Consider the following 8,708-nt stretch of genomic DNA (forward strand, 5'->3'; position numbering starts at 1 on the left):
TGATTTCTGAGACTAAATTGTAAACTAGATAAACTCATCTTTAACAGAAAAAGTTTGAAAAATATATTGTAATTACAATTAATATGTTCTAAGGCAATACGTCTAGTAAAAATTGCATTTCTATGTACGTTGATTCAAGAAAATATCAAGGAAGTCAAATTTCACAATAGAAAAAATATGAATGATCATGCAGAACTAATCAAAATCCTAAAAAATTGCATCTATCTTGAATCAGATAGAAAGACAAAGCCGACATAAAAAGAAAGAGTTCATAAAAATGTCGGAAATTGATTTCTGAGAATTTTATATAAAGTTCATAAGAATTTTATATACGTTAACTCAAAAAAGTCTACACATTTCGTTATAAGTCGGAAATTGATTTCTGAGACTAAATTGTAAACTAGATAAACTCATCTTTAACAGAAAATGTTTGAAAAATATGTTGTAATTACAATTAATATGTTCTAAGGTAATACCTCTAATAAAAATTTCATTTGTATGTACGTTGATTTAAGAAAATATCAAGGAAGTCAAATTTCACAATAGAAGAAGGTTGAAAGACCAAGCAGAACTAATCCAAATCCCAACAAATTTTATCTATCTTGAATCAGATAGAAAGACAAATCCAATACAAATATAAAGAGTTCATAAATATGTTGAATTTTATATATGTTAACTCAAAAAGTCTACACATCTCGTTATAAGTCGGAAATTGATTTCTGAGACTAAATTGAAAACTAGATAAACTCATCTTTAACAGAAAAAGTTTGAAAAATGTATTGTAATTACAATTAAATTGTTCTAAGGCAATACGTCTAGTAAAAATTTCATTTCTATGTACGTTGATTCAAGAAAATATCAAGGAAGTCAAATTTCACAATTGAAGAAGGACGAAACACCATGCAGAATCCAAATCCTAACAAATTTCATCTATCTTGAATCAAATAGAAATACAAAGCCAACATAAAAAGAAAGAGTTCATAAGGATGTTGAATTTTATATACGTTCACTCAAAAAGTCTACACATTTCGTTATAAGTCGAAAATTGATTTCGAAGACTAAATTGTTAACTAGATAAACTCATGTTTAACAGAAAAAGTTTGAAAAATGTATTGTAATTACAATTAAATTGTTCTAAGGCAATACGTCTAGTTAAAATTGCATTTCTATGTACGTTGATTCAAGAAAATATGAAGGAAGTCAAATTTGACAATAGAAGAAAGATGAAAGACCATGCAGAAGTAATCAAAATCCTAACAAATTCCATCTATCTTGAATCAAATAGAAAGACAAAGGCAACATAAAAAGAAAGAGTTCATAAGGATGTTGAATTTTATATACGTTAACTCAAAAAAGTCTACACACTTCGTTATAAGTCGGAAATTGATTTCTGAGACTAAATTGTAAACTAGATAAACTCATCTTTAACAGAAAAAGTTTGAAAAATGTATTGTAATTACAATTAATATGTTCTAAGGCAAAACGTCTAGTAAAAATTGCATTTTTATGTACGTTGATTCAAGAAAATATGAAGGAAGTCAAATTTCACAATAGAAGAAGGACGAAAGACCATGCAGAAATAATCCAAAACCTAACAAATTTCATCTATCTTGAATCAAATAGAAAGACAAAGCCAACATAAAAAGAAAGAGTTCATAAGGATGTTGAATTTTATATACGTTAACTCAAAAAAGTCTACACATTTCGTTATAAGTCGGAAATTGATTTCTGAGACTAAATTGTAAACTAGATAAACTCACCTTAACAGAAAAAGTTTGAAAAATATATTGTAATTACAATTAATATGTTCTAAGGCAATACCACTAGTAAAAATTGCATTTCTATGTAAGTTGATTCAAGAAAATAACAAGGAAGTCAAATTTCACAATAGAAAAAAGATGAATGATCATGCAGAACTAATCCAAATCCTATCAAATTTCATCTATCTTGAATCAGATAGAAAGACAAACCCAACATAAAAAGAAAGAGTTCATAAAAATGTTGAATTTTATATACGTTAACTCAAAAAAATCTACACACTTCGTTATAAGTCGGAAATTGATTTCTGAGACTAAATTGTAAACTACATAAACTCATCTTTAACAGAAAAAGTTTGAAAAATGTATTGTAACTACAATTAATATGCTCTAAGGCAATACGTTTAGTAAAAATTGCATTTCTATGTACGTTGATTCAAGAAAATATGAAGGAAGTCAAATTTCACAATAGAAGAAGGACGAAAGACCATGCAGAAATAATCCAAATCCTAACAAATTTCATCTATCTTAAATCAAATAGAAAGACCAAGCCAACACAAAAAGAAAGAGTTCATAAAAATGTTGAATTTAATATACGTTAACTCAAAAAAGTCTACACACTTCGTTATAAGTCGGAAATTGATTTCTGAGACTAAATTGTAAACTAGATAAACTCATCTTTAACAGAAATAGTTTAAAAAAATATATTGTAATTACAATTAATATGTTCTAAGGTAATACCTCTAATAAAAATTTCATTTCTATGTACGTTGATTCAAGAAAATATCAAGGAAGTCAAATTTCACAACAGAAGAAGGTTGAAAGACCAAGCAGAACTAATCCGAATCCCAACAAATTTTGTCTATCTTGAATCAGATAGAAAGACAAATCCAATACAAAAATAAAGAGTTCATAAAAATGTTGAATTTAATATACGTTAACTCAAAAAATTCTACACACTTCGTTGTAAGTCGGAAATTTATTTCTGAGACTAAATTGTAAACTAGATAAACTCATCTTTAACAGAAAAAGTTTGAAAAATATATTGTAATTACAATTAATTTGTTCTAAGGTAATACCTCTAATAAAAATTTCATTTCTATGTACGTTGATTCAAGAAAATATCAAGGAAGTCAAATTTCACAATAGAAGAAGGTTGAAAAACCAAGCAGAACTAATCCAAATCCCAACAAATTTTATCTATCTTGAATCAGATAGAAAGCCAATACAAAAATAAAGAGTTCATAAATATGTTCAATTTTATATACGTTAACTCAAAAAAGTCTACACATTTCGTTATAAGTGGGAAATTTGTTTCTGAGACTAAATTGTAAACTAGATAAACTCATCTTTAACAGAAAAAGTTTGAAAAATGTATTGTAATTACAATTAATATGTTCTAAGGCAATACGTATAGTAAAAATTGCATTTCTATGTACGTTGGTTCAAGAAAATATGAAGGAAGTCAAATTTCACAATAGAAGAAAGATGAAAGGCCATGCAGAACTAATCCAAATCCTAACAAATTTCATCTATCTTGAATCAAATAGAAAGACAAAGCCAACATAAAAAGAAAGAGTTCATAAAAATGTTGAATTTTATATACGTTAATTAAAAGAAGTCTACACATTTCGTTATAAGTCGGAAATTGATTTCTGAGACTAAATTGTAAACTAGATAAACTCATCTTTAACAGAAAAAGTTTGAAAAATATATTTTAATTACAATTAATATGTTCTAAGGTAATACCTCTAATAAAAATTTCATTTCTATGTACGTTGATTCAAGAAAATATGAAGGAAGTCAAATTTCACAATAGAAGAAGGATGAAAGACCATGCAGAAGTAATCAAAATCCTAACAAATTTCATGTATCTTGAATCAAATAGAAAGACCAAGCCAACACAAAAAGAAAGAGTTCATAAAAATGTTGAATTTAATATCCGTTAACCCAAAAAAGTCTACACACTTCGTTATAAGTCGGAAAGTGTGATTTCTGAGACTAAATTGTAAACTAGATAAACTCATCTTTAACAGAAAAAGTTTGGAAAATATATTGTAATTACAATTAATATGATCTAAGGTAATACCTCTAATAAAAATTCATTTCTATGTACGTTGATTCAAGAAAATATCAAGGAAGTCAAATTTCACAATAGAAGAAGGTTGAAAGACCAAGCAGAACTAATCCAAATCCCAACAAATTTTATCTATCTTGAATCAGATAGAAAGCCAATACAAAAATAAAGAGTTAATAAATATGTTCAATTTTATATACGTTAACTCAAAAAAGTCTACACATTTAGTTATAAGTCGGAAATTTGTTTCTGAGACTAAATTGTAAACTAGATAAACTCATCTTTAACAGAAAAAGTTTGAAAAATATATTGTAATTACAATTAATATGTTCTAAGGCAATACTTTTAGTAAAAATTGCATTTCTATGTACGTTGGTTCAAGAAAATATGAAGGAAGTCATATTTCACAATAGAAGAAAGATGAAAGGCCATGCAGAACTAATCCAAATCCTAACAAATTTCATCTATCTTGAATCAAATAGAAAGACAAAGCCAACATAAAAAGAAAGAGTTCATAAAAATGTTGAATTTTATATACGTTAATTAAAAGAAGTCTACACATTTCGTTATAAGTCGGAAAGTGTGATTTCTGAGACTAAATTGTAAACTAGATAAACTCATCTTTAACAGAAAAAGTTTGGAAAATATATTGTAATTACAATTAATATGATCTAAGGTAATACCTCTAATAAAAATTCATTTCTATGTACGTTGATTCAAGAAAATATCAAAGAAGTCAAATTTCACAATAGAAGAAGGTTGAAAGACCAAGCAGAACTAATCCAAATCCCAACAAATTTTATCTATCTTGAATCAGATAGAAAGACAAATCCAATACAAAAATAAAGAGTTCATAAAAATGTTGAATTTAATATACGTTAACTCTAAAAAGTCTACACACTTCGTTGTAAGTCGGAAATTAATTTCTGAGACTAAATTGTAAACTGGATAAACTCATCTTTAACAGAAAAAGTTTGGAAAATGTATTGTATTCACAATTAATATGTTCTAAGGCATTACGTCTAGTAAAAATTGCATTTCTATGTACGTTGATTCAAGAAAATATGAAGGAAGTCAAATTTCACAATATAAGAAAGATGAAACCATCCAGAACTAATCCAAATTCTAACAAATTTTATCTATTTGAATCAAATTGAAAGACAAAGCAAATACAAAAATAAAGAGTTCATAAAAATGTTGAATTATTTATAAGTTAACTCAAAAAAGTCTACAAACTTCGGTATAAGTCGGAAATTGATTTCTGAGACTAAATTGTAAACTAGATAAACTCATCTTTAACAGAAAAAGTTTGAAAAATGTATTGTAATCACAAATAATATGTTCTAAGGCATTCCGTCTAGTAAAAATTGCATTTTTATGTACGTTGAATCAAGAAAATATGAAGGAAGTCAAATTTAACCATAGAAGAAGGATGAAAGACCAAGAAGAACTAATCCAAGTCCTAACAAATTTCATCTATCTTGAATCAAATAGAAAGACAAAGCCAACACAAAAAGAAAGAGGTCAAAAAAATGTTGAATTTTATTTATGTTAACTCAAAAAAGTATACACGCTTCGTTATACGTCTGAAATTGATTTCTGAAACTAAATTGTAACCTAGATAAACTCATCTTTGACAGAAAAAGTTGGAAAAATGTATTGTAATCACAAATAATATGTTCTAAGGCAATACGTTTAGTAAAAATTGCATTTCTATGTACGTTGGTTCAAGAAAATATGAAGGAAGTCATATTTCACAATAGAAGAAAGATGAAAGGCCATGCAGAACTAATCCAAATCCTAACAAATTTCATCTATCTTAAATCAAATAGAAAGACCAAGCCAACACAAAAAGAAAGAGTTCATAAAAATGTTGAATTTAATATACGTTAACTCAAAAAAGTCTACACACTTCGTTATAAGTCGGAAATTGATTTCTAGGACTAAATTGTAAACTAGATAAACTCATCTTTAACAGAAAAAGTTTAAAAAAATATATTGTAATTACAATTAATATGTTCTAAGGTAATACCTCTAATAAAAATTTCATTTCTATGTACGTTGATTCAAGAAAATATCAAGGAAGTCAAATTTCACAATAGAAGAAGGTTGAAAGACCAAGCAGAACTAATCCGAATCCCAACAAATTTTGTCTATCTTGAATCAGATAGAAAGACAAATCCAATACAAAAATAAAGAGTTCATAAAAATGTTGAATTTAATATACGTTAACTCAAAAAATTCTACACACTTCGTTGTAAGTCGGAAATTTATTTCTGAGACTAAATTGTAAACTAGATAAACTCATCTTTAACAGAAAAAGTTTGAAAAATATATTGTAATTACAATTAATTTGTTCTAAGGTAATACCTCTAATAAAAATTTCATTTCTATGTACGTTGATTCAAGAAAATATCAAGGAAGTCAAATTTCACAATAGAAGAAGGTTGAAAAACCAAGCAGAACTAATCCAAATCCCAACAAATTTTATCTATCTTGAATCAGATAGAAAGCCAATACAAAAATAAAGAGTTCATAAATATGTTCAATTTTATATACGTTAACTCAAAAAAGTCTACACATTTCGTTATAAGTGGGAAATTTGTTTCTGAGACTAAATTGTAAACTAGATAAACTCATCTTTAACAGAAAAAGTTTGAAAAATGTATTGTAATTACAATTAATATGTTCTAAGGCAATACGTATAGTAAAAATTGCATTTCTATGTACGTTGGTTCAAGAAAATATGAAGGAAGTCAAATTTCACAATAGAAGAAAGATGAAAGGCCATGCAGAACTAATCCAAATCCTAACAAATTTCATCTATCTTGAATCAAATAGAAAGACAAAGCCAACATAAAAAGAAAGAGTTCATAAAAATGTTGAATTTTATATACGTTAATTAAAAGAAGTCTACACATTTCGTTATAAGTCGGAAATTGATTTCTGAGACTAAATTGTAAACTAGATAAACTCATCTTTAACAGAAAAAGTTTGAAAAATATATTTTAATTACAATTAATATGTTCTAAGGTAATACCTCTAATAAAAATTTCATTTCTATGTACGTTGATTCAAGAAAATATGAAGGAAGTCAAATTTCACAATAGAAGAAGGATGAAAGACCATGCAGAAGTAATCAAAATCCTAACAAATTTCATGTATCTTGAATCAAATAGAAAGACCAAGCCAACACAAAAAGAAAGACTTCATAAAAATGTTGAATTTAATATCCGTTAACCCAAAAAAGTCTACACACTTCGTTATAAGTCGGAAAGTGTGATTTCTGAGACTAAATTGTAAACTAGATAAACTCATCTTTAACAGAAAATGTTTGAAAAATATATTGTAATTACAATTAATATGTTCTAAGGTAATACCTCTAATAAAAATTTCATTTCTATGTACGTTGAAACAAAAAAATATCAAAGAAGTCAAATTTCACAATAGAAGAAGGTTGAAAGACCAAGCAGAACTAATCCAAATCCCAACAAATTTTATCTATCTTGAATCAGATAGAAAGACAAATCCAATACAAAAATAAAGAGTTCATAAAAATGTTGAATTTAATATACGTTAACTCTAAAAAGTCTACACACTTCGTTGTAAGTCGGAAATTAATTTCTGAGACTAAATTGTAAACTGGATAAACTCATCTTTAACAGAAAAAGTTTGGAAAATGTATTGTATTCACAATTAATATGTTCTAAGGCATTACGTCTAGTAAAAATTGCATTTCTATGTACGTTGATTCAAGAAAATATGAAGGAAGTCAAATTTCACAATATAAGAAAGATGAAACCATCCAGAACTAATCCAAATTCTAACAAATTTTATCTATTTGAATCAAATTGAAAGACAAAGCAAATACAAAAATAAAGAGTTCATAAAAATGTTGAATTATTTATAAGTTAACTCAAAAAAGTCTACAAACTTCGGTATAAGTCGGAAATTGATTTCTGAGACTAAATTGTAAACTAGATAAACTCATCTTTAACAGAAAAAGTTTGAAAAATGTATTGTAATCACAAATAATATGTTCTAAGGCATTCCGTCTAGTAAAAATTGCATTTTTATGTACGTTGAATCAAGAAAATATGAAGGAAGTCAAATTTCACCATAGAAGAAGGATGAAAGACCAAGAAGAACTAATCCAAGTCCTAACAAATTTCATCTATCTTGAATCAAATAGAAAGACAAAGCCAACACAAAAAGAAAGAGGTCAAAAAAATGTTGAATTTTATTTATGTTAACTCAAAAAAGTATACACGCTTCGTTATACGTCTGAAATTGATTTCTGAAACTAAATTGTAACCTAGATAAACTCATCTTTGACAGAAAAAGTTGGAAAAATGTATTGTAATCACAAATAATATGTTCTAAGGCATTCCGTCTAGTAAAAATTGCATTTCTATGTACGTTGATTCAAGAAAACATGAAGGAAGTCAAATTTCACAATATACGAAAGATGAAAGACCATCCAGAACTAATCCAAATTCTAACAAAATTCATCTATTTGAATCAAATTGAAAGACAAAGGGAATACAAAAATAAAGAATTCATAAAAATGTTAGATTTTTTATACGTTAACTAAAAAAAAGTCTACACTCTTCATTATAAGTCGGAAGTTGATTTCTGAGACTAAATTGTAAACTAGATAAACTCATCCTTAACAGAAAAAGTTTGGAAAATGTATTGTGTTCACAATTAATATATTCTAAGGCATTACGTCTAGTAAAATTTGCATTTCTATGTATGTTGATTCAAGAAAATATGAAGGAAGTCAAATTTCACAATATAAGAAGGATGAAACCAGCCAGAACTAATCCAAATTCTAACAAATTTTATCTATTTGAATCAAATTGAAAGACAAA

Source organism: Papaver somniferum, chromosome 10, assembly GCF_003573695.1.
Source record: "Papaver somniferum cultivar HN1 chromosome 10, ASM357369v1, whole genome shotgun sequence".
Lineage (NCBI taxonomy): Eukaryota > Viridiplantae > Streptophyta > Magnoliopsida > Ranunculales > Papaveraceae > Papaver > Papaver somniferum.